This window comes from Pleurodeles waltl, chromosome 9 (genome assembly GCF_031143425.1).
Source record: "Pleurodeles waltl isolate 20211129_DDA chromosome 9, aPleWal1.hap1.20221129, whole genome shotgun sequence".
In the NCBI taxonomy this organism is placed as follows: domain Eukaryota; kingdom Metazoa; phylum Chordata; class Amphibia; order Caudata; family Salamandridae; genus Pleurodeles; species Pleurodeles waltl.
Genome location: NC_090448.1, coordinates 827,107,988 through 827,135,440, shown reverse-complemented (window position 1 = coordinate 827,135,440; position 27,453 = coordinate 827,107,988).

The following is a 27,453-nucleotide window of genomic DNA, read 5'->3' as shown; positions in this document are numbered from 1 at the left end:
ACTCACCACAGAATTCAACCATCAGGCACAATATCATCTGTTACCCTCCTTGTGACAAGAACCCTTCCTTGAGGTATGCATGGATCATATTATAAACCTAGTGGTCTGTTCAGATGTAAACATCTTTCTAGGGGATTTTGATCTCCAATGGGTTGTACCCAATGATGCAATAGCTAACCTGCTCTCATCATTCCTTTCTAGCAATGACCTTGTACAATACTGCCTGAGACCCCTCCACTCTAAAAGGTTTATGCTGGACCTAATCATGTCATACCAGGGCCTGTTCATTGTGAAACACCCAATATTTGCAGATTGGTCTGATTGTTAAACCTTTTCTTTCTGGTGTTCTTGTATGGGAAAATATTGACCAGCCTAAAAGGAATTAACGTGCATTTGTGACACCAGAAGTCTAGAAATTAACGACATTGCTTCTCTAGGACTGAACAAATGTTTCCCTAAAAGCCCAGATGATGACATAAATACCAACAGTTCTGTTCAGCACAAATGATGTATGTTTGAACTTCTAGATGTAGTACCCCCTTTTAAGAGTAAAATGATAAGTTTGAAACTTCTGCCTCTTGGTTTTCTAATATCTTTACCAAGTAAGAAAATTGCTGAGAACACTGAAGAAGAGTTGTGTTGCAATTCAAGTTACATGATATAAACCTGAAAATTCCCTTTTTGAGGAATTTCAGTTAGGGTTCAGACAACTGTGCAGTACAGAAACTGCCTGATCTATGTAGGCGGCGACACACTCTATATCCTTGTCTTTGGCAAATCATGTTTTCTAGTCATTCTCAACTTATCTGCCACTTTTGATACAGTGAACCACTTTACACTCATTCAAACCCTTAAAAAGCGCATGGGCATTAATAGCACTGTCTCAAGTGTTTCACCTCTTACTTGACATATCAGTCACAGTGGATCAAAATTTACTCCAGGGTTTCCAATTTGGAGGAAATGCCAAACTCATTCAAATTGAACTCATAATACTCATTTTCTTCTTTCCCAAATTCACAATCATCAGATTTGCAATATATTGGCTTTTCCAAGGAACTTGCTTTCTCAATAGAATGTTCTGTTAGAAGAGATAACAGGTACTCCTGTGGAGCCCACTGCCATTGTTAACAAGGCTGGCTTTGCTGAGCATTTATTTATAAGATGAAGTCAATTACTTCTGTGGAACTGGTGGGTAGATAAGCAACTAATGCCAGCACTACGTTGAGACATTTTTCCCAAAGACCTTGACAAAACAACTCTGCAGCAGTTTAATCCATCCATAATGCTTCAGATATCAACTGCTGAAAGTGACTGATCTATGAGACAAACTCATCCTTCACTTGTTGAGATGTAAGTGGGCATTATGAGCAGTTGATCACATCTGCTTCTTTTCAAAGATTGCCACAGAATTACAAATCCCGAGACCTTAATACTCATCCTTCACTTGTCGATATGTAAGTGGGCACTATGAGCAGTTGATCACATCTGCTTCTTTCCAAAGATTGCCACAGAATTACAAATCCCAGTACCTTAATAGTAAAGGGCAAAGCAAAGGGTCCTTGCTTAGATACAATAGCATAAATGTAACTTGTCTTGATAAAAGATAATTTTTTCCAGAAAAGGCAAATAGCATTGCACCATGAAGGCTTAAAAATAAAGTGGGTCATCAGAAAACATTCCCGGAGTTTCCAGAACTGATGTGACTGGAAATGTCATGGGAGCAAGACCCAACATGAAATTACTTCCTCTGGCATCTGAGGACAGGGTAGGACTGTTTGAGGAACAGTACCAGTAGGTCTTCTGTCCGAGAGAAACTGGGGACATTAATAACCTGATTTAAATTTTCAAGTAGGAATAAATGATCTCATTGAGCAACTTCAAGGTCCTTATGAATCTAATTTATAACTTCAGTCAGTGTCTGCAGGGGATTGTCCATAGATCATGACATTTGGTCTGGCAATCTGTCACGACCAAGGAGCTTTGAAGTATGGAAGTTGGAACCAGTCCACCTATGGTTCTGACAAGGGATTGTCTGGATATCCTGACTGGATAACTCACTGCATAAGGCCTCAGAACACAAGTGTAGGCAGACTAGGTTTCCACGTAAAGGTGGGAGAACCCCCATCAGTGAACGGATCCTACCTAACGGAGAAGGAGCACATATACTGAAAGACTACACACATAGACTTACACAGTACAAGCAGGAGATAAGTTGTAACTAGTCCTCATCTGTATCAGGAGTCCCACCCAGTAATTGAGCAAGGATGGACCTTTACTTCAGCATTGCGATGGAGGGAGCATGGTAGAGGTAAGATAACAGACATACGAAAGACACAGTGCAGGATACTGGTACTTTATTGATCATGGGGACACATGGGAACCAATACAATCTATTAGTGAAAAAACAACAAAGGTGCTGGAATGCATTAGCTGGATGTGAACTATAGTTAGGTGTTGAGAGAGTCAAAGTAGTTAATGTTGTCAACTTGTACTTGTACTATAAGTACTTATTTACTGTCTTTCACTAACAACCTGGAAGTGTAGCTGTGCAGAATGTCACACCTCCGGCAGAGGTTGCATGTGTGGGTCTGGGAATTCTAGCTCTGATGCTGTAAGACCCTATTGCCCAAGGTCCAAGCCTCTTCGGTTTCTTATGCCCTAATCTTCGTTGACTTGACAAACACCCTGCAAAGGATCAAAGGAATTACTAAACCTAAGGAGTTCCTGCAGTTACAACGAATAGCCAATGTATTCAAATTCAATCCAAACTGAGCTTTAAGACTAAGGAGGAAAACACTTTGGTGCCTCATTTACAATGTTTTGGTGCATGGCAGTGCTGCAAGTCTTCTTACTGCACTGCCCTGAGTCAAAACAAAAGGGCAGGAATGAACCATAGCTAAAATATATGGTGCAGTCCTGTCCTTTTCCTCTGTGCTGGTACACAAATTGCTGCCATGTGCCAATGCAGGCACCCGTGCACCATGGTGCAAGGATGCCTGCGTTGCTGGGATGATTGTTTTTGTGCAGGAAGGGACAACATCCTGCACAAAAACAATCATGAGATACATTTTCCTCTTTCTATGCATGCTGCCAAATGCAGCACACATAGAGGATAAAACTGGAAGAAATTAAGGCATTTCTCTCTGTTGCACCACCCTTATGCCACCCCCGGGGCGGCGTAGGCTTTTGACGCATTACCAGGTTTACAAAACCTTGTAAGTCTGGGAATGTGTCAAAATCCATCGATGTTGCATAGGAACACCCACCGCAACACCAATGGAATGCCTTATCGACACAAAGTAAGTTACCTCAGTGACTTGTGCTGCGTTTCATTACTCTACATCTATAAGGCGATGAAAAACCACATAAATCCCAAAAAGTGAGGCAAGCTGATTGTAAATAAGCCTGTGTGTATTTCTGAATATGATTTCAGAAGACTCTTGTATCTCTAATAACATTTTAATAAGGCAACAAAGATAATTAGATCTCTCCATAACAAAAGTTCTAAAAGTCTCCCAGAATGCACAGATAATCAAAGTCTTATTCACTTTCAATGAAATAAGTGTGATTTTACACAGCCAATGAACAGCAAACCACAGTAAAACAGCTTGTGAAATAAATACTGGTGCAACACACGATTATCGTGTGTACCAAAAATAAGGTTGACCACAGTCAGTATAGCACTGACACATTTTCAGAAATGGCTATTGCATTGCACATTAGGGTAGACCCAACCTATCAATCAAGTTCCAGTAAAGTGTATCTGAACTTTTATACCCGATCGGAGGCTTGCATATCGAAACAGACAGTTCTATTAGACCCCAAACCCACCTGATGCCCAATTCCCACTAGATAATTTTTCTAATTCTTCCTTATCTAATGCCCAATCTTACGCAATGTTAACTTGCAAGCAAGCAAACCAACAGTATCACCAAACCCTATTCTCTTTGCGCACACCACTGCTGTCACCCTACTGTGCAGCTGGTACTATACCGCTGTAATTTCCTCCTTCCACAAGACTCCACTTCATTCTTAAAGTGATTGCCAACAAGCAAGCAATTTATTAGTCTGCAGCAGAGCAAGGGATAAATTCAAGGATAATGTAACACTGAGCTTATTTTTAACACATACATATAAAACAAACAAGCATACATCCAATGAAATGTGCTGGAACAGAGGTTAAGCAACCAACAAGGTTCTAAAAAAAAAAAGTTATTCTATATTCCCCTTTTTCCTTATTTGGGAGAGTCACACTGAATGAGCCTTCCGTAGCTGCGGGGTGGCCGGGCAATATGCTGTGCTTAGTAGCATGCTCATGTTGTATGTCAAAAGTGTAACCAACACAAAAAAACTAAATGCTGCAAATATTTCATATGCGCTCTGTGTAAAGAATTTGATCAATCATTTCACTTGACCCAAAAGCTCCTTTCAAGAACTTTCAAGACCCTTTCCTAAAAGATCATATTCCTTGCAGGTTTCTAATTAAAACAATTGTGTATACAGGTGCCCTGCATATCTTCATTCCAGAATTCTCTCATGTTTTTCAAAACTCAGGAGAGATGGGGAGACCACGTTTTGCTCAGGCATTGTATTCAGGTTCATGTTCTAACTACAAACCTCACCTTTGCTTTGCCTGAGACTAACTTTGACTGCTGGCAAGCTATCCAATCATAGCACAGTTTCTATCCTCTTCACAAAACACTTTGTAACTCATTTACAAGGCCTTTGTGCCATTGTTGCATATTTTTTTGTGATACAGCGTCAGTTTGTAAACCCTTGCGTCACATTATACCTGCACCAGATATAATGTATCTAGGGTAAACGTTCCTACTGAAAAATCATGCAGAACTGATGCAATTAAATTTACATTTCACTCCATCATTTTGTGTGTTCACTGCTTCAGAATTTTACCACCTGGTCAGACCAGGCATAAAATTGATGCAGGGCTTTTCTCTATGGGGTTCTCCTCGCATTGCTGGAGTAGCGTACTTTTTTTTACACTAGTTCAGCAATGCGTGAATCTAATGACAACAGATGCATTCGGATTTCTGACACATCTGTGAAAATATGCACCATGGAGCTCTGTATAGTAAATACAGTGCATCCATGGTGTTGTTTGGGGATCTTAGGGCAGTGCAAGAAATATGATGCACCAGGACTGATGCCTCAGATCCTTGTAAATGAGGCCCTTTTGCCTGAGTTTTTAACTGAAGGTCAAATGCCAAGCAAGCTGAATTGAAATGCTGAACCTTTTCTGTAAACACACACACAAACAAGGACTTCCTTAACAATTTTGTAACTAATTTCTCCATTTTAATCCATCATGATTGTTATCAGTAAACTTGACATGCTACTTGGTTTCTAGGCACAGGTGTGTGCCACAGGAATTATCCTTAATGAGTTGTATAAAATTGTCTATCAATTGTACATTCCCAACATTCAATATTAGTGGCTCTTTCTATTGTTCATCATGCTAGTTAATAAAATGTAAAATGTAGACAATAGCCTTCATATTTATTCTTTAGTAATGGGTTAAGGTTATCTTTTCTCACTTTCATGCTTTGCTAGACTATACTGCATCTATCCAGATAACAAGTTATTTCTTTAACAATACACTGATCTGAAATACCCTCAGTTTGTTCTAGGGTGAATGTGACCTGTATAGTGGTGAATGCTAAGAGAGCAACTTCTCCCAGTGTCCTTCCTTCCTAAAGAATGTTATCTCAACCACCTCTGTTACAAAACTACTTGCAGCATAGTATTTATCCTTGCTATTATCATTTGAAAGAATAGAAATATATTTGGTCATTTAGCCTCAAGCCTATTTCCCATAATCAGTTAAATGCTGTAGTGGTCACTCATCTGCCCAGTCCAACCATCTTTATTAATCATAAATCACCTGCTGTTGCAATTATATCATGCCCGACATCATTGAACAGCTTTTCCCCCTTAGGCAAAAAATAAGAATGGTAAGACATCTGCTCAATTGTTCCTTTTGGAGGCTAATGATAAAAGGAAAAAGTCCACATCTCTAGTTTTCCCCCGACCAACTAATGAGCTAGTAGGTTTTCATTGTCCAAAACTTTTGGATTAACTGTCAGATAGATTTGTCTTGTTGGAGTCTCAAACAACGGTTTGAAACTTTCAGATACACTACTGAGACACTGTATTGGTGATCATTTCATTAAATATAAAACTAGTTCTTTTGTATAAAGTGAGAAACATAAGATTCAACCAAATAACTACCTCTCCGCCCATATCTCTTCCAAAAATCTAGGGCAAATGCCATACCACCTGTCTTGTTTGTCACCCCTTTCACAATTTGATATCATTTTTTCTTTGGTCACACTCCTCTGTTGACACTTTTAGGCTGTTCTTACTAAATTTCTAAGCTCGTCATCTCGTTCCATATTGAAATAGGTTAGTGGATTTCTCCCTATCTAATGGTGAGTTCTCCAACCACCATCTATATGAAAATTAGTGGTCCCAAATTGCCAGTTTTCCTTTCTTATCCAAAGCTTTTGGTAACTATAGCCCTTATGTAGATTACAGTGGAAAGTATAATTTGTTGCAAAGTCAACAAAGTATCCTTTCCTCTGCAGTAAAAGTCCACCCTCCCCATTTAGATTCAGGCAAACCTTCAGTATGTCAACGGTGGATACTAATCCATCTGACTGCCCTATAGAGTAAGGGCTTTTGGATGTTTTGCTATTTGTCCGCCCACCCTATTAAGAGTGGGTGAAGAAAAAGCAAGTATTTGCTTTCACTTACTACTATGTAAAACGTGCCAGTAAGTGAAAGTGAAAGCATTTCAATGGACCCCCACCCCATGGGAGAAAACTCCCATGTAGAGACGGTCATTGCTTTCTTTTTATTTTAAAAAATAAAAATGCATTTTGGGATTTCCTTTTGGAAAAAAAATGAATTGAAAGTGTATTGTTCAGCTTCATCATATTGATGGAGCAGTAGGGCACAGAAGTGACAGAAACTGCTGTGACGGTGGTTCCTGCCAATATAAGAGATGTCCACCTGGGCAGCGTCATCTCTAAACTTGGAGTGCAGTTACTCCATTAAAGTAACAAAGTATGTTACTCCATTGGCCTGACCACTCTAGGGGCCTCATTTAGAATATAGTTACTCCATGAGGGCAGCAGTGTATTTTACTCCAAGTAATGTGACTACAGGTAATGCACATAATTTTTTGCCTGCCTAATCTTATTTATATTTACCAGAGTTGGACACCAGTCATCAGCAGATCCCAATTAGCACTACAAAGTCCGAAAAGTGTTATAATACACATGTAACAGAAAAAGAGAAAAGCAAAGGCCCAGATTTATGAGGGCCTTGCCCCATTACAATGCCACAGTAGCATCATTTTTTTAATGCTAATGTGGCGTAGGAAGGCCCAAAACCCTGCACCATATTTACAAAGTGGTGCAATGCTTGCATTGCACCACTTTGTAATGCTTTGTGCCACATTATGCCTGCGCGAGGCATAATGCATGCGGGGGGTGTTCCGGCACTATTAGGGCTGAAAAAATGGCACAAACTTATTAAGAGATTTCTTTGCGTCATTTTTCTCAGCATTTTTAACGTCTGCTAAGAGCAGGCATGAAAAAAAGGCTCCCATTGTTTTCAATGGGACTGTAGGTGCTTTGCAGGATTTGCGTAATTTTTTTTTTACGCTAATCCTGCAAAGCGCCGGACTAACGTAAAAAATGATGACGTGAGTCCCCCTGACTACTGTGTGGTGCACCGTATTCTAAATACGGCGCACACATGGTGGTGTTAGGGGGGCACTAAGGGGTGCAAGAAAAATGGCGCTTCCCTAGGTGCAGCGCCACTTTTTATAAATCTGTCTCAGAGTGTCACACCAAATGGAATAGCCTCCTACCTTCCCCTTGAGCTCATGTGACTATGACACACCTTGGTTAGCGCTTGAGATCAAATGTTGTGCATTCAATGTTGTGCTCCTCTTACTATGGGAGAAGCCATTGTGCACATTTACACGGATAAGGCACCTTTCTCCACACCCATAAAGCCAGAGAAGAACCTACCATCATTCAAAAAATGAAACCCTGGAACAGGAATTAAAAAGCTGGTCTCCTGTAGTCACACTTACAAGGGATACATCTGGGAAGTAAACAAAGAGTATAAAAAGGCAGTTCTTTGACCTATTATCTGGGCTGCTTGAACTGGGGCGCCACAGCTGTGAGAGACATGGCTTTAAGGGACGTTTCTTTAAAATTAATGTTTTCCTCTGCACATATTTTAGAGACATACTGACACCTGCCAGTAGCGCAGCTTTAAGAAAATGCTGACAATGCATCGGCCCACACCATTTGGGCAGTTACTCCAATTATGAAATACCACTCTGACTAGGTACTATTTCAAAACACGTTCCTAGCAGACCGATTAAAAACGAAACATCATTGCATGCCCGCCAAGTCATAGTTGCAATGTGCATACTTATAAACATGGCAACAACTCATTTACTCTAAAATATACTAGGGATGAGCATACTCCGAAAGAATCCCGATACACCTACCCCGAAACATGGATGCAAAAGCACACACTCAAAAACATGCCGGCTATACCTGTGCTCAGAAAGATGCCAGCAGTGCCCTTACTTAAAAACATACGAGTTGCTCTAGTCCAAATCACCCAAGTGGGAGGTAGTGGGGCCCTTTGTGTGTCACTGTAAAGTAGGTGCTTGTCTGAATGTTTGGACACATTTTCATGTAAAAAAATAATGCATGTCTGAGTGAAACAGAAATCTGTGTGAGAAGAGAGCACTTTGGGGCATATTTATACTCCGTTTGCGCCGAATTTGCGTCGTTTTTTTCGACGCAAATTCGGCGCAAAACTAACGCCATATTTATACTTTGGCGTTAGACGCGTCTAGCGCCAAAGTATGGGCAAATAGCGTCATTTTTTAGCATGAACGCCTTCCTTGCGTTAATGAGATGCAAGGAAGGCGTTCCCGTCTAAAAACAGACGCACATAGCGGTGCGTGGTATTTATGCTCCAGGGCAAAAATCACTCCCGCGCTGCAGGCGGCGCAAAAAAATGGCGCAAAGCACGAATAGCGTGAAATTTTAACGCCTGGGTCAGGGCAGGCGTTAAAATGGGGCAAACACACCTGTACTTAATCAGAACACACAGAACAAACAACAGAGCAGCAGAGCAGCAACAGGGAGACATGGAGGTGCTTTTTCTTCAACGTGCACGTAGACGCAGAGCCCTGCAGCAACAACAGCAGCCACAACAACAACAGCAGGGACCCCAAAGACAGCGCAGAAGGCAGGAGAGGATATTCCGCCCACGAACAACCCTGCATGGCCTCAGGAAACGAGACATCATCCAGAGGTACCGGTTGAACTGGCAGGCCATTCAGCAGCTGCTGACAAATATTGAACAGCAATTGGCCCCCACTTTAGTGACTCCACGCACTATCCCAACCGAAACAAAGCTGCTTGCCGTACTTCACCTGCTGGCAAGTGGCTCGTTTCAGACAACTGGTGCCCTGGTTGGTGGAATCTCACAACCATCTTTCTCCGCATTCCTGCCTAAAGTACTGGATGCCATCATTGGACTGACACCCCGCCACATCTGCTTCCCTAACACAGTGCAGAAGCAGCAGGAAACAAAACAGGGGTTCTACGCCATCAGTGGCTTTCCGCACGTCCTTGGTGCAATCGACTGCACACACGTAAGCCTTGTGCCACCTGCTGCGAGTGAACACCTCTACCGCAACAGGAAGCACACACATTCCATCAACGTGCAGGCCATAGTCGATCACCAAGGACTGATCAGCAACATTGTGGCTAAATATCCTGGGAGTGTACATAACGCATTCATCTTCCGTCACTGCACCATCAACCAACACTTCCAGGATGGACGGTATGGCAATGGACTACTTGTTGGTAAGGACAAAAATCTACTTATATACTCACTGCACAGAAACCCTCTAGGATAAACAACCCATACACCACAATAGCAACACCTAGACAGGAACACACTGAGGTACTCACATCACTAGCCATGTGTCACAAGTCACCATTGAACCTCTCACACATTTGAATTTACTCCACAGCTTAGTGTGAAGACATTCATGACTGTGGTTGCCTAAATGTCACCTTGCAAATTGGAAGTCTCACAATAACCTGTACACTAATACAATGCATAACTTTTAAGGGATGGGATGGCCTGGCTATGTTCATATGAACGTTTCTAATACCCTTTCATGTTTCAACTCTGCATGGAACTATCATCACACCCCCAGTGAGGACACACGGACACCTGTGTCACAAGTCACAATGCAAGGGAGGGCACACTGTACTTGAGAAACCAATTCATCATGCTGACAAACAGTTAGACAACAAACACTTGCTCAGCCAAGGAAAAAAAACAATGCCAAAGTTTCCATCAACAACCATAGGTTGTCACATTAGTACACAAAATAGTCACAGACAACACAACACAACTACTGCCATCAAAGATACGTACAACAGTGCCTCCTACATCTAATTGATACCAATCTGTGTTTCTCTTTCAGCTGATCAGGGGTATGGCATCCAGCCTTGGATAATGACACCATATGGGAACCCAAATACTGCTGCTGAGCGGGCATACAATGACGCCCACAAGAGGACCCGCAGCATTGTGGAGAGGACCTTTGGGATCCTAAAGTCAAGGTTCCGCTGCCTTGACATCACTGGCGGAAGCCTACTATACTCCCCAGAGATGGTATGCAAAATCATACTCACTTGTGCCATATTACACAATATTTGTGTACAAAGGAACATTCCCCTCCTTGAACCGGACCCAGACATGCCTGAGGATGATGATGAGGAGGATGCTGGCCTGCAACAGGAGGGGGAACAACCTAACACCGCAGCAGGAGTGCGTAGGCGCCAACAGCTTGTGAACAATTTTTTTACTTAACTTATTATAATCACTTGTATTCCACACTTGTAAATAAACACAGATCACAAACACCACATCATGCTTTGGCCTATTCATTTCTGACCACCTTTATTTTGAAATAGCTGAAGATGAATGTCGTCTCATTGATCAAGAATGCCATTAAAATTCATCACACCAAAAATAAACATCACAACTGTATGCACAGAGGGTAGGATGTGACATGTTACATTACCATACACAGAGCCCAACAAGAGTACAAATGTGACAATTACACATGCCGGATCCAAACAACTGAAACAGTCTCTCATCCAGCCCAAAATTTGAGATCATTTGAAAGTCACATCACACGTGTTCAGAGACAGGGTGGGACCATCCATGTGTACGTGAACATGTCATCAATGGCTTCTCTCAAGTGTATGATGTGAGCAATACACAATTGCAACAACATCAGCTGCCACTAACTCAGGAGGAGACCTTGAAGTTACAGTGACAACATACACACAGACAGGTCATACTGGATCCACATTCCCACACACATGTACACATATGTCATACAACCAACCTAATATTTGAAAGTAGACCATCACAGTTGTGTCCCAGTTTGAACCTAGCAGGAAGATTGTAACATGACACTAAACCAGTTTATGCAGAAAGGGACACAGACAAGCAAAACAATCTTCGCATTATCACATCGTGAACGCTGAGAGTCTTGCAAACTTAGGGGGTCATTCTGACCCTGGCTGTAATTACCGCCATGGCGGAGGTCGGCGGTAGCACCGCCAACAGGCTGGCGGTGCACCGATGGGCATTCTGACCGCAGCGGTTCAGCCGCGGCCAGAAACGGGAAGTCGGCGGTGTACCGCCGACTTCCCGCTGCCCTTGAGAATCCGCCATGGCGGCGGAGCGCGCTCCGCCGCCATGGGGATTCTGACACCCCCTACCGCCATCCTGTTCCTGGCGGGTCTCCCGCCAGGAACAGGATGGCGGTAGGGGGTGCTGCAGGGGCCCCCTTAAGAGGGCCCCACAAAGAATTTCAGTGTCTGCTTTGCAGACACTGAAATTCGCGACGGGTGCAACTGCACCCGTCGCACCTTCCCACTCCGCCGGCTCCATTCTGAGCCGGCGTCCTCGTGGGAAGGGTGTTTCCCGCTGGGCTGGCGGGCGGACTTTTGGCGGTCGCCCGCCAGCCCAGTGGGAAAGCCAGAATGACCGCCGCGGTCTTTCGGCGGGAACCGCTTGGCGGGCGGCGACCGCCGACCGCCGCGGTCAGAATGACCCCCTTAGTCATATGAAAATGGTATGCAACTTAGCTCCAAATCATCATTAATGCAAACGTCAAATGGGCTAATGAGATGAATGAATGGTCAACAGTCATTCATACCATATGGCCTTACATTCGCCCGCTGCTGCAGGTTTGCCAGGATATGATAAAAATACTCCATGGATACAGTAGCTATTCTGGATGGTCAAATCCTAGGGTGCTGGGGGCCTAACTCCACCTCTACGACCCCCAAAACATACAAGAATCATGTACTTGTGAACTAAACACATGCATAAGGCACATGTGTGGCCTCCATGTCACAAGTCCTACACAAATATGAAACACAAAATCATAATGGGACATGGTCAGCCCCATAAAAACTGAAAGTGACTCTCCCACTCCCTGTTAGGACTACAGATAAAAGCATCCCCATCATAAAGGTGGGGACATTTTGGAGACGGAATACATAATGGTATCAAAAACATCATTTCAAAATAGCCATCAGCAATTACACCAAATATGTTGTCAAATATGGTCAATACATTAGTTAACGTATCCCAAACCTCACAGTGTGAAGGCCGTCTATACATAAAAGTACGGACATTTGTCATATACAAACACAAATGTGTCTCACATCGCACCGTTTTACCATGACAAATCACCTTTCCAAAGCTAAACACATGAAGACATTTGGATAAATTTGCTCCATATTCTACGCATACAGCATGGCCGTCATAATTTGTTCACGTACATGAGTGCACACAATGCAGAGTCAGATACAAATGTATCCAAAAGTGTCTTGATATTTCACCTTCAAATTATTATTTACATCCACAATATTTTTTACTCTGCATCATGTGCACTACTGTATGTGTAAAAAAAATGACGCCCATGATGTATGCGTGCTAAAAATGACGCTACATGGACAATATGTTGGTCATTTCATGTACAGTATTAATTATTAATATTCATATCATATTTTTTCACTCAGCATCATGTGCACCACTGTACGTGTAAAAAAAATGACGCCCATGATGTATGCGTGCTAAAAATGACGCTACATGGACAATATGTTGGTCATTTCATGTACAGTATTAATTATTAATATTCATATCATATTTTTTCACTCAGCATCATGTGCACCACTGTACGTGTACAAAAAATTACGCCCATGATGTATGCGTGCTAAAAATGACGCTACATGGACAATATGTTGGTCATTTCATGTACAGTATTAATTATTAATATTCATATAATATTTTTTCACTCCGCATCATGTGCACCACTGTACGTGTAAAAAAAACGACGCCCATGATGTATGCGTGGTGAAATTGACGCTACATGCACAATATATTGGTCATCTCATGTACAATTTGAAATATTAATATTCATATCATATTTTTTCACTCCGCATCATGTGCACCACTGTACGTGTAAAAAAAACGACGCCCATGATGTATGCGTGGTGAAATTGACGCTACATGCACAATATATTGGTCATTTCATGTACAATTTGAAATATTAATATTCATATCATTTTTTTTCACTCCGCATCATGTGCACTACTGTACGTGTAAAAAAAATGACACCCATGATGTATGCGTGGTAAAAATGACGCTACATGGACAATATGTTGGTCATCTCATGTACAATTTGAAATATTGATATTCATATCATATTTTTACACTCCGCATCATGTGCACTGTAATGCGTCAAAAAAATATGACGCACATCTGTGTATGAGTGAAAATATGACGCATTACGCGAAAAGAAATACGGCGGCCATTTTATGCAGGAAGTGATGTAATAGGATATCCTGTTTACCAAATCTGTACTGGGAGTTGACTTTCACTTTCACTTTGCAGTCTCAGAGTTATCTAGACTGTGTGGTTGTGTGAAAGGTGTTGTCCTGTGTTTTACTGCTTTAGTGTCCTGTGTGCCTTGTATTTTGTCTTTGTGTCAATCTTTTATTGTTGTCTAACATTGTCTCAGTCTGTTTAGTGTTATTTTGTCTATACCTGTGATAGTTTGTATTGTCTGTGGGAGTCTGTTGTGGGTAGGATAGTTTGGGGGGTTAGTTGGGCTATTTTTCTCCTTCTTCTTGTTCTTTCACACCTCTACCTTTCCCCATTTCCCACTTTTTCTTTCATTTTTCTTTTGTACTTTTTTACACCTCTCATCATGTCAGGTAGGCCTCGCCTGTCCAGGATGGGTGAGGACGAATTGGGGGGCTTCATATGGCTCGTAAGCCATTTCCTCCCACTGATGCTGGAGGCTGGGGGCCGTGTGATACAGGGGTATCACACGGAGGCGAGGAAAATCCGTTGGGAGAAGGTGCGCCATCACCTGGTCCGGGTCTACGGGAGTCTGAGGAATATCCATCAACTCAAGCACCGCTGGGCAGATCTGATCAGCAGGGAACAGGACCTGCTGGACCACCTGGGACTCCGGATTGGTGGCTATGTTGGTGAGTACTAATCAATTACATGGGAATAATAGGAATGTGTGCGTGAACATGTGATGATTGGTAGCCAATCTGCAAAATAAGTAGCTGACTGCGTGTTATGCTAGGGAAACCTAGGCCCATGGGTATACACATAAATCCCCATTTTTGCTACACATGTACACCCAATAACAGCAGTAAAATGCAACATCTATTTGGATTTTGCTAAGTAGCCACCTCTCTGCGTCACAAAATGATGCAAATGCTGCGCTACAAAGGTATACATATGTGTCCAAATGTGTATTTGTTGCAGGATGTGTATGAAGACCTGTGCTACCAGGCCGATGCCTCATTTTTGCAACACATACCAGATGGCTGTAGCTGCATGGAATGTACTGTTGCATTTGTGTCTGAAAAGCAACACGTGAACTGCTCTATTTGTACTCTACTGGTCATAATGGCCAGTGAGTACGTCATGTAGAAACAACATACCTACATATGTAGACGCCCTAGCTAGACCGAAAATTGCAAACACATGATGATGCTACACATGTGTGTTGCCTTCACGTCACATGAAGTTAGTCATGTTGTCCACACACATGTCACATGTGTGTCTGGTTGCTGTGTGTTGAACCTGTCCACATAGCCTGTTTGATTGTGAGTGGTCATGCAGTTCTCATGGAACCAGTTGTGGAATGTTTCTCTCTGGGATGCACATGCTGAGATGTATGGATCAGATGATTGTTGGGGCCTACTAATGGAGGATTAACTTGGACGACACATGACTGTCCTGGCCACTGCATGAGTGTAGTAGGGTGTGTCACTGGAGCAGGAGACTCATCCAATGATAATCTAGAATACAAAGTCAGCCAGGCAGGATGAGCATGTGTGAAAGTGTATCATTACCATGTAATATTCACACACTGTCATTGTAACAGAAATTATTTTTCTGTTCACCCAGTCTGAGTATAATCTTCCTTTCATGCTTTACAGGTGGACCAGCCCCGTACACCGTTGGTGAGGTGGCCCATTTTGACGACCCCGATACCTACAGTGAGTGTTGCCTAAGTGCTATTTACATTGTTTGGAAATGAAGCATGATGGATTACTGTGTGTTCAGGATAATTCATGATTTGATGTGCTGGCCGTTCATTGGCTTTGTTGTTTTGGTGTGATATCAAATTGGAATAATGTTTCTGTAAAGCAATACCTAGTCATCTCTCAGATTGAGGGGCAGTAGGTCATTCAATTAGTGCGACAATTGGGAATGGCATGACTCATTTTGAATACACTGGTCAATGTTAGACTTGGTCAGGAACTTGCCATTAACTGAGTCAGCATATCAGACTGACAGTCTCCCAGATAGCTTAGGCACATGGCTTCGATGACAAGTGCTTCTTCCTAGTTGAGGATGGACTGTGTACACTGTAGGTCGGATCTTCCGGGGGCAGGTACTTCCACAAGGTGACCTCGAAGTGTGTGTGACTTGAGTGCAATGGCCTAGGTGTTCTGTTGAATCATGTGAATGGGTGTTCTACCTCCTCTGTGTGTGTTGTAAAACATGCCTCACTAATAGTATGTTATGTTGGGCTAAGTCATATCATTTTGACATGTGTGGACCTGGGATGTGACAAGGTTGGGCTGACTCCAACGTGTTGCTAGCCCTTCATAGGTGTTGTGTGTGAAGGCACATGCTTGTTGAACTTTCTGTACACTCCTGGTTGTGCATTAATCATGGGATTGTTGTTTGTTCTTCCCACACCACCCACAAAGACTGGGATGTTACTGTGAAACAGGGTACCTAGGACTGTAGCAACCAGTATGTTACACGTACTTAACACCTTTTGTGACTTGAGTTTGTACCTAGGTCCAGATGTAGCAAAATGTCTACACATTGCAAATAGCATAATTTGATGTTAGTGAGTTGCAAACGTCTGTTTCCTAATCCGAAATGTTTTTGGTGGTCATGTACATATTCGCAAAATGCTTTTCTAAATGAAAAAAATAAAGGAATTTACCAGCCCTACTTGCAAATCACAGTGGTAGGCAATCCCATTTGCTAACGAGTACGTGGTTGCAAAGTGAGTAGCTGTTATCATCCACTTGAAGTGGATGCTAACCAACTTGCTGACTGGAAGGGGTCCTCATTGTGAACCTTCACCTTTGTGAGTGGACCAAAATACTCCTGCACAAAACAGCCAGTGGTCTAGGGGAGCAATAATTATTGTGTAAATTACGAAAAATCAATTGTTGTGAATTTAAACAAATCGCAGCTCATTTTCCTTTCAGATAAAGGGCCTACACTTGGTGAAAAATAACTTGCTTCATTTAAAAGCAGTCACGTCTATGGAGTTCTGCTGTTCCCAGCAGGCCTCCATCCCCGTGAGTGCCCATAGTTGCTAAGGTGGTGCAAGTTGGAACCCACATCATTGATGTTCATGAGGTGGGATTTAGGGACCCCATAGTGACTCGCAGACGGTGTCAGAGACACCGTTCAGCTTTGCAATTTGCTAGTTGATTTCCCATCAATTCCTACATCTGGCCCATAGTGTCGACATATGATTCATGGCCAGGGGTTCAATCTTAGCACACAACTATTTCGAAATGCCATTGAGTGAGGAGTGTGATTCTTATCACATAGAATGACATATGTAGTGAAGTCAGTATGCGGACGAGCTGGTGCCATAATGTATAATGCCTTAGGTATGAATTGTATGAGTAGTTTAGGGTGATGTCATCCATCATGTAGAGACATGGATATGCTATATGTGATATGCCCTTCAGTATGCATGATTCACATGTACTTCCTCTGAGCCTTCCCGTGAACTATGTTGTAACAATTGCTGCAACCAATACATTGCTAGTAATGGACAAATTACCCATTGTGGTATTCAACCCACTGTAAATTCTATGCTCAATATTTGCCTTTTCTCTTCACAGCTGCAAACCTGAGTGCCGCAGCCCGCAACCAGTTTGAGCGCCGGGCAATGAGGTACAGCCACATCCTGCAGGTGCAGTGTGGGTATCGGAGGATGGCCCGCAGATACAATTCGGAACGGGCCTCCGGGGCGTGGTATGCCACACCACAGGCTCCCCCAACGGTGCCCCCAACAACCCCCGCCACTACATCCACCAGGTCTGGCCAAGTGGACCCAGCAACGGACCAGGCATCCTCATCCAGACCTGGACCCAGCCGTGTGGTGTGAGCAGGGCAGTCCCGTGCCCACACCACTCCACCAACACAATCCACCTCCACCGGCACCCAGACCTGCACTGACCCTCCGATCAACCCAGCGGACTTCCACGCATTGTCAAGGAAATTGGACAGGTTGATTGCAAAAGTTGACACCCTGACGGAGGACATGGCTGAGGTGAAGAGGAAGGTGCGCTCCATCCGGCGAACACTACGGAGGCCAAATCAGTAGACATTTTGCCCTCCAGAACTTTTACCCCTCCCCTCTCACCTCTTTCCTATTTCATACTGTTAGTTGGGTTTGGGGGGTTAGTTATAGGATAAGTGTAGGAAATTAGCTTAGTTAGTGTTAGGTAAGAGGGTGGGGGGTCCTTCTTCTTTATATCTTATCTTTTTGTGTGGGTGGGTGGGTGGGGGGCAATGTTGGGATTCCTGTTTAAAAAAAAAAAAAAAAAAAAATCTATAAAAAAAAACAAATATATATATATATATGTTTGTTTAGGATAGTGTAGTATGTGTGTAGGTTAGTAAGTGTTGTCCTGCATGTGTCTTGTCTCATAATGGTGGGTGGGGGGTTGATGTTTAGATCGTTTCGTTACATGTGTAGAGTAAGTTTAGCTTAGGTTAGTTAGGGACAGTTGTGGGTTAGTAGTAGTCAGGTTAGATTAGTGTAGGTTTATCTTTCCCTTAGTTGCCTCTTTTATTACTTATTGGAAATAAAAAATTTGTTAACCCTTTACCTGATGCGTTAGGTGCTACCTTTTCATGGCCTTGACATCAGTGTAGCAGAAAGTTTTAGCATGACATTTGTGTCCTATGCTCGCTATCCCCAGGCTATTGAGGTTTAACATGCCAGCTACCCGTGTTCTAACTTGGTAAGTATCCACCATGTGGGAGAGCCACCATTGGTAGTGTGCATAGATCATCAAGATTTGGGGTTGGTATGTATCCTACTTCACAAAGAGTGCTTCCAGAGTTGATTTTGTAGGTAAATAGATAGGTCGGACAGCATTGTGAAGTTCAGGGAGAGCTTTGTAGATGAGTATTTGTTCACACTCTTGTCTTGTTGCTGTCATTGCTGACCTACATCATGTGTGTACTGCTTGAGCATGACTTTCCTTCATGGTAGTATACGCTGTAAGGGTGATTGATGCAGTGTAATTTGGTTATCATTCCTTTCATTTTACAGCATAATTTCTTGTTTTAGTATTGCAAGGTGCCTACATTTCTCAGCCACCATTAGTTGTCTAGAATAGCTATGGATGGGGCCTCATTCTGTCCAACACAGCATGATTGTGTGTGCTTAGTCCCTACATCAGTTATTTTCCTCAGTCTAGTAAAGCTATGATGCAATCCTGGCCACTTCACAGATGTTTCAGTATACATGAAATCAGGACAGTAGTATAGAGAATCGACATGGTTGCCACACAGCCACTTTGGAGTTATGTACTGCACAGTTGAAGTGTGAAATGACACAGAGACACAATAGGTGTGCAAGTGATATTTATTTTTAGGTGGAGTAGTGCAAAAAGTCCATTAACAATGTTAGGTGAGTCCGTTCTGGTGCATTCTTAAACGGTGATCCTATTTACAGGGTGTGGATGATGCTCCTGACATGCTGGGGTGATGTCACAGACGGTGCAGAGGAACAGGAATTGCCAAATGGTAGGAGAGAAACATTTACAGCCAATGTGGACAAGTTAAACAGTGGATTGCCGAACAGTCATTGAGGGTAGCTGGAGTGAGGCTGGCATGTGTCAAAACGTAGGACCTTGGTCAGAGTAGGGCATGGTGCAGGGACTAGGGCTTCTGGGTACTCTTGCGAGTGAATGTTATCTGTTCCATGTCTTCTTCTTCTGATGTGTGTGTTGCCTGGTGTGTCCTTGTTGTTGTTGGTTGTGAAGGGGCAACACACACCTCAGTGTCAGAAGACATGGAGGCAGACATCCCGGGGGCCTATCCCTGTCCAGTTATGAAGGGCAGTACTGCAGCAAGGAGGGCGTGCTGGTTTTTCAGAGTGGCAGCCACATCCCGATGGTAGGCAGCCAGGTCGGCCCTGAGGGGTTCGATGTTGCATTCGTGCACACGCTGACTGGCTTGCTGTTGGAGTTGTTTGGTCAACTGGATGACAGCTGTGCAGATTGCCTTCTGTGTTACTAAAAGTTCCTCCAACAGCGATGTTCTGGCTTGCATTGCAGCTGCCTGATCAGCAGTTGACAGCATGCACGAACGCACCCCCTCAAGGCTGGCTGCCATAGTTTGCATCCCCACCCGCACCTCCTTGGCCAGCTCCCGCTGGACCCCAACGACTGTTCTTTCGAAGCTGGTGCCAGTGTCGTCAGAGTCCTCAGCTGTGTTGGAGCTGGCAGGTCTTACAATTGGGGTGGCGGGTGGTTCTACTGTGGTGGCTGCTTCTTCTTGGCTCCTCCTTGTTACTGAAGGGGGGGTTTGGAGGCTTTCGAGGACCATGTCAATGGTCTCTTGTGTGAGGTTGATGGTCTCGTCATCCATGTCATCAGGGAACTCATGGACAGGCATATCGGCAGGAGATCCGTGTTCCTCTGCAAAGAAACAGGGTACAATTAGTGTGTCTGTGTTGAGATCATTTTGCACTAAGATACAAGCCTTTGGATGCCTTAACTTTGTACTCTGATTTTGTCTTGGTATCTGCTGTCCGTCATAGGGCATTGTTGTAGGCCTATGGCCCACCTGTGTGTCACATGTATGATATGGAGCTATCAGACATGCCTGCCAGGTCATCTCTAGGTGTTGATTTGTAATTATTTCGGAATATGCATTTTTTTGTCCTACTCCTCCCTCGGTGTTTCACTATTGTTATGGAGGGACATTTGTTTGGGTGGGCTCTCATTATCCTACATGTGATTCTTGGCTTTCTAGGCAGCAGGATAGCTAATGGTGTGGGGGACTAAGTTTGACCCACTTGTAAATAACTCTGTCACCCAGCTCAGACAGACTAGCAGTGCCTCTGGTCTCCCACAACAGAGGAATGTTTAGAAGTCCAAGCCCATGACATCTTTGGGACTTCTCAGGGAAGTGGTGGTCACTCAGGTCCTACACATTTCTATCTTTTCCGGTATGTTCCCATACACAAATGACACAGACAGTATTTGTTTGATATGAAGTTTCATTGTACAACTGACTTGTAGGAATTTCGGTGTGAGCCCCAATAACCAAAACAATACACACAGTTAGAACTGAAATAGTCCGCAGGAGAGTAATACATTGGTACACAGCTATCATGGTGCCTAACAGTTTCTACTCTCCCTCTGCTTGTTCTATATATAGCACAGCATGTTAAGTTTGGAGCTTGGCTGTCTGAATCACAGGGGAGACATCATCCCTCATATCAGAGGAATGGGCTGGGATCTGGTTGTGCATCAGCAGCAAGGCAGGCAGCCTCTAGATGTGATTTTCTGTTTGTAAACTCCCCCATGCGTGTCTTGGGACGAGGAAGTGAATTTAAAAGACATATGTCATTGTGATGACAAAGTTTCCCTACGCAGGAATGGCAAACCTTAACCCCTAACACATCTATCATCAACGAACAAGACGGTATCCTTGACTGGGGCACAGAGTGAATATGTTCTGGCAAACTCCAGTGCAGAAGTAGGCAAAACAGGGTGATTTGACTAATTGCCAACACCTTAGGACTGACTATTTGCTACATTAACTGATAGGAAGGGCAATGAGATTCATTTAGTGCAAAGTGCTCTGAGGCACTTAGATGTCAGCAAATGAGTATAAGTACATTCAGGGTAAGATGCACAAAGGCCTCCAGCCTGAGGCTATTGCGCAAAGTATACGTTTCACTTGCCACGCTACACTTTGACTGACTGTGGGTGTTGTGACTGCCCTGCCAGCACACTTGCCTCACAGGCCCTGCACCATACACTTTTTATTCACATTGCATGATCTGTACATGTTAGGTGGCATGACCTATGTATGTCAATGTTAGGATGTGGTATGGATGTAAACATTGTTGATGTTTGTATCTGATGGGGTCTCATGTGTGTCTTACTGGATTGGCCTGTTTATCGTATGAATGTCCTATTTTTTGGTTAGACTGTGCAGATGTGTTTCATTGACCAGTTGCCTGTGTCCCCTCGTCAATGTTGTTGTCTGAGCAGTATGACATTTGTGATGTAGCATTGTTGGGCAGGCACGTGAGGGACCCTGACGTATGCAGCATGTGTGTGTCGTTAGTGCTGTGTGGCTCCTATTGCTGTTTACTTAGGCTTATGTATGTGTCAGTTATGGACATTCGGCATTTGAGTGTACTGGTACCTTTGTCTTATTTCTAGGAGTAGTTGCAGATGTCATCCTCACCCCCTAATTTAGGTATGTATGTTCCAGGGTGGGGTTCCTGCCATTTGGTACTATAGCTGCCCAGAGATGAGAGGTGTTATTGTCAACTGTGGTGGCAGTTAAGTTGCAGTTGTTGTATTTGCTACTGCATTACAGGTAGGGACCTAGTTGATGGGGAATAGTTTGTGCAAAACAAGTGCCTGGATGTGGATTCAGGGTAGTGTCCTTCCCACCTGTCACTGGTTTCCCTTGGCTCTCTTGTTGTAATTACAGGATGTCCCCGTGGGACTGTAGTGGTGGCAGTATTTTGTCGTGCCCCGGCTATGGTCAGTACTGGGCATTCCCCCCTGCCGTGCCCCTTTCCCCATGCCACTTCATATATGTGCTAAGTTACATGCATTGTATAGTAGGTATCCCCCCCCCTGCTTACAGTCCCCATTATTGCATTGTAATTCCCCATGCGACTTACCCTGCATGTGCGTAGTGTCGTGGTAGTCTGCGCTGTCCAGTCCTTGTATCCCTGTGACGATCTCCTCCGGGATGACGGCTGCGACATGTGGTCCAGGGCCTCCTGTTGTGCTGGACTCCCCCCTCCAGTCTGCATTGCTGCCTTCCTGTTCCTGGCCATTTTCTCTTTGGTCCTACGTTTACAGTCATGCCAGCGTTTCTTACACTCGGTGACTGTCCGGCGTTCTTCAGCCACACTGTTTATCTTGTCCACAATTTGTTTCCATATGGCCTCTCTCCTACTGAGTGGCAATTTTGAGGAAATGAAAAGTTGGTGCTGGTGTTCCGTCACCTCTTTCACCAGGATTTCCTGCTCCTCTGCACTGAAGCGACACTTTCTTTTTTTCTTTAACATGTCCTGGTTCCTGTATGCTTCCTCCTGGCTGGTTCCTGGTCTGCTCTCATCCTCCTGGGGTCTGTTGGGGCATCTAGGATCCATTTTGGGTCTCCTCTCCTGTAAGTGCAGTTTTCGCGCAAAAATGTCATGCAATAGCGTGAAAAAAACCGGCGTTTTCACGATTGCGCTGTCGTAAATCGACCCACAGTGATTTGCGTCACTTTTACGTGGGTTTCCCTTACGACAGACCGACGCTGTGTGCGTCACGAAATAATGACTCCCACCTGTTGGTTGCGCCGCCGTACGTCAAAGTATAAATTTGACGCCCGAATGGCGCATCCAAATGGCGTTAGACGGCGCAAATTTTTTTGACGCAAAACTGCGATAGCGCAGTTTTGCGTCAAAAAGTATAAATATGGCCCTTTGTGTGTGGCAAAATGCAATTTATGTACATATGTTTGTGTGTCTAGAATCCCTTCGCAGTTAATGGTGTAATATAGCCAGTCACCTGTGCATCTGAGTATGAACTGCAGCCACCAGGGACCATGTGCAGTTTGCTTATGTAGATCCTACTGTGACATGTTTGAGCAGATTATGTTTCACAGTATTTTATGAGTATGTGTTCACAGGCAATTTGCGGATCGCTACATATGTTGCAGAATATGTCAGAAGAATGTATAATTAAATTTGTGCATAAAGATGAGGTTGAGAATAGGAACTTTGTGTTGCTGCTTTGCGGACTCAGTAATTTGCATGCTGTAAATCTATGCCCAGTCTCAGGTTTTTCACAGATATTCCATTCCTGTGTAGTGGTGCAGCAAGGGTACAATGAGCCATAATACATGCAACTACAATGAGTGAATTGTGAAGAGAGGTACTAATGAGGTGTGGTGGGCTTACCAAATTTACGGGATCCAGTGCAACTGCACTTGCTGTACTAACAGCCACCACTGTGCTTCTTCGCACAAGCCACTTCAAGCACGCAAATCATGTTTAAGGGTGACTTAGTTTGATCTCAGTGTGGTCATGTCAGCTGCAGTTTTGGTTTCTTGAGTGGCAAATGTAAGTAGCTTGGCATTAGAGCCGACGTTGTTGTCATTGTCACGTAAATAGCACACATCTTGCCATTTGTGATTTGTGCATCTCTAGATAAGCATTGGTCTGATGGAATAAATTACACATCTCTAATATTACAACATGATAATTAATTCTATATATGCCCGAGGTTCATCACTGATAGTCTTTTGCTTAGCATAGTTGTTTTCCTTTAATCTTGACAGAATTTACTCCATATTAGTGTCCTTGTGTGAGTGTCATGCCTGAGACACAGTGGGGCATATTTATACTCTGTTTGCGCCGAATGTGCGTCAACATTTTTGACGCACAATCGGCGCAAACCCTGCCCCATATTTATACTTTGACGTCAAAGTTCCACCATGTGCGTCATTTTTTGGAAGGGGGAACCAACCTTGCATTAATTATATGCAAGGTAGGCGTTCCCTTCCAAAAAATGACTTTAAGGCATGTGCCCCATATTTATACTCTGACGTCATTTTGACGCACAGGAGGGGACAGGCCTTAAAAAACGGCACCCAGCCTGATGGGCGCCGTTTTTTAACGCCTGGGTCAGGGCAGGCGTTAAGGGACCTGTGGGCTCAGAAGTTGCCCAGAGTTGCCCTCCCATGCCCCCAGGGACACCACCTGCCACCCTTGCCCACCCCAGTAGGACACCCAAGGATGGAGGGACCCATCCCAGGGAAGTTGAGGTAAGTTGGGGTAAGTATTTTTTTCCGTTTTTTTTGTGGCATAGGGGGGCCAGATTTGGGCCCCCCTACATGCCACTATGCCCAATGACCATGCCCAGGGGACATAAGTTCCCTGGGCATGGCCAGTGGGCAAAGGGGCATGACTCCTGTCTTTGCTAAGACAGGAGTCATGTCAATGGAGGTTGGGCGTAAAAAAAAATGGCGCAAATCGGGTTGAGGCCTGAATTTTGCCTCAAACCTGACTTGCCCCATTTTTTGAAGCCCAACCTCCATTTTCCCCTACGCCGGCGCTGCCTGGTGTGAGTCATTTTTTTTTACGCACACCAGTCCGCAGCGCCGGCTAACGTCATTCAATAAATAAGGCGCCCGCATGGCGCTTTGGAATGGCGTTAGCCGGCGGTAAAGTTTTTGACGCACAACTGCGTTGGCGCAGTTGTGCGTCAAAAAGTATAAATATGGGCCAGTATCTCTATGTACACAATGTATGAGAATTTGGGAAGCCCAGTACGGGAACAGGGAAGGAATGTAGGGCATTAGCAGAGGTATGTGTAGAGCATTGTACTAAAATAACAGAAATTGCAATAGGGCAGAGAGCAGGTTGTGGGTCTAGCACTGCATTACAGGGCAACCCATTTGTGATTTGTGCATCTCTAGATAAGCATTGGTCCGATGGAATAAATTACACATCTCTAATATTACAACATGATAATTAATTCTATATATGCCCGAGGTTCATCACTGATAGTTTCATATATGCAACACCTGTCTTTTGCTTAGCATAGTTGTTTTCCTTTCATCTTGACAGAATTTACTCCATATTAGTGTCCTTGTGTGAGTGTCATGCCTGAGACACAGTGGGGCATATTTATACTCTGTTTGCGCCGAATGTGCGTCAAAAGTTTTGACGCACAATCGGCGCAAACCCTGCCCCATATTTATACTTTGACGTCCGATCCCGCGGGCGTCAAAGTTCCACCATGTGCGTCATTTTTTGGAAGGGGGAACCAGCCTTGTGTTAATTATATGCAAGGTAGGCGTTCCCTTCCAAAAAATGACTTTAAGGCATGTGCCCCATATTTATACTCTGACGTCATTTTGACGCACAGGAGGGGACAGGCCTTAAAAAACGGCGCCCAGCCTGATGGGCGCCGTTTTTTAACGCCTGGGTCAGGGCAGGCGTTAAGGGACCTGTGGGCTCAGAAGGAGCCCAGAGGTGCCCTTCCATGCCCCCAGGGACATCCCCTGCCACCCTTGCCCACCCCAGGAGGACACCCAAGGATGGAGGGACCCATCCCAGGGAAGTTGAGGTAAGTTGGGGTAAGTATTTTTTTTCGTTTTTTTTTGTGGCATAGGGGGGCCAGATTTGGGCCCCCCTACATGCCACTATGCCCAATGACCATGCCCAGGGGACATAAGTCCCCTGGGCATGGCCAGTGGGCAAAGGGGTATGACTCCTGTCTTTGCTAAGACAGGAGTCATGTCAATGGAGGTTGGGCGTCAAAAAAAATGTCGCAAATCGGGTTGAGGCCTGAATTTTGCCTCAAACCTGACTTGCCCCATTTTTTTACGCCCAACCTCCATTTTCCCCTACGCCGGCGCTGCGCAGTTGTGCGTCAAAAAGTATAAATATGGGCCAGTATCTCTATGTACACAATGTATGAGAATTTGGGAAGCCCAGTACGGGAACAGGGAAGGAATGTAGGGCATTAGCAGAGGTATGTGTAGAGCATTGTACTAAAATAACAGAAATTGCAATAGGGCAGAGAGCAGGTTGTGGGTCTAGCACTGCATTACAGGGCAACCCTCTTTAAAGGTATGTTGGCAGAGAACTGTTCAAAAGTCGATTCTGTCCCAGTAGGTCTGTATTAGGTGAGATCTTGTTGTCTAGAGTCTAGTTGTCTAGTGGCAGAGCTATTCACAGTCTCAATGTTCGTGTAACAGTTTTGTTCTACAAGCCAGTATAAGGATGGGATGCAAACGTTCATGCTTGATGGGTTGGGTTGGGTTAAATTGTCGGCCATTTCATTATGGAACATGCCTCTTGAAGGTAATGCACTGTCAACTAGCCATAAAATGGCAACTCACTCTTCCTACAGTCTATCGTCACGCCACACAGTAATTGGCCTTACCTGATTCTGCTTAATTTGATTTCAGTATTTGCATTTGATTTCCTATCCTGAAATATTTAATTTATGGCCTTTCAGTAAATTTAAGTGAACATTTGACTGCAAAATGCACTATTTTACCTCGTTTTTTAAAACCTTTCTCGGGGCAAATCCCACTTACATCTCCACTTGGAGAAATTGACTTTTTCGGTGCAATTATGTTTCTTCGGCACAACTATGGACAGAGCCAATGGAGGTAGTGGTCCACAGCCTCCTACACAAACATTTGAGCATCTGAACTCTATAATTATGCACTGCACATACATAATAAACTAAGGCCAAAGGAATGTAGGATCCCCATTTATCCAGGATGATGTAAACTTAATTTTATGTTACATTAATCACTGTGCACTGCCAATCCATAAAATGTTTTCCTAAAACATAGGCAAGTCACTCATTCCAAGTGATCTGTTTACAGGTGGCAGATGATCAAACTGGGTTTCTTTAACTGGTTCCGTTTGTCGGACGGCCGGGAGCCTTCCGACACTACAGTGCTCAGGTGCGTTGGACATCTCCTGGTGCGCAT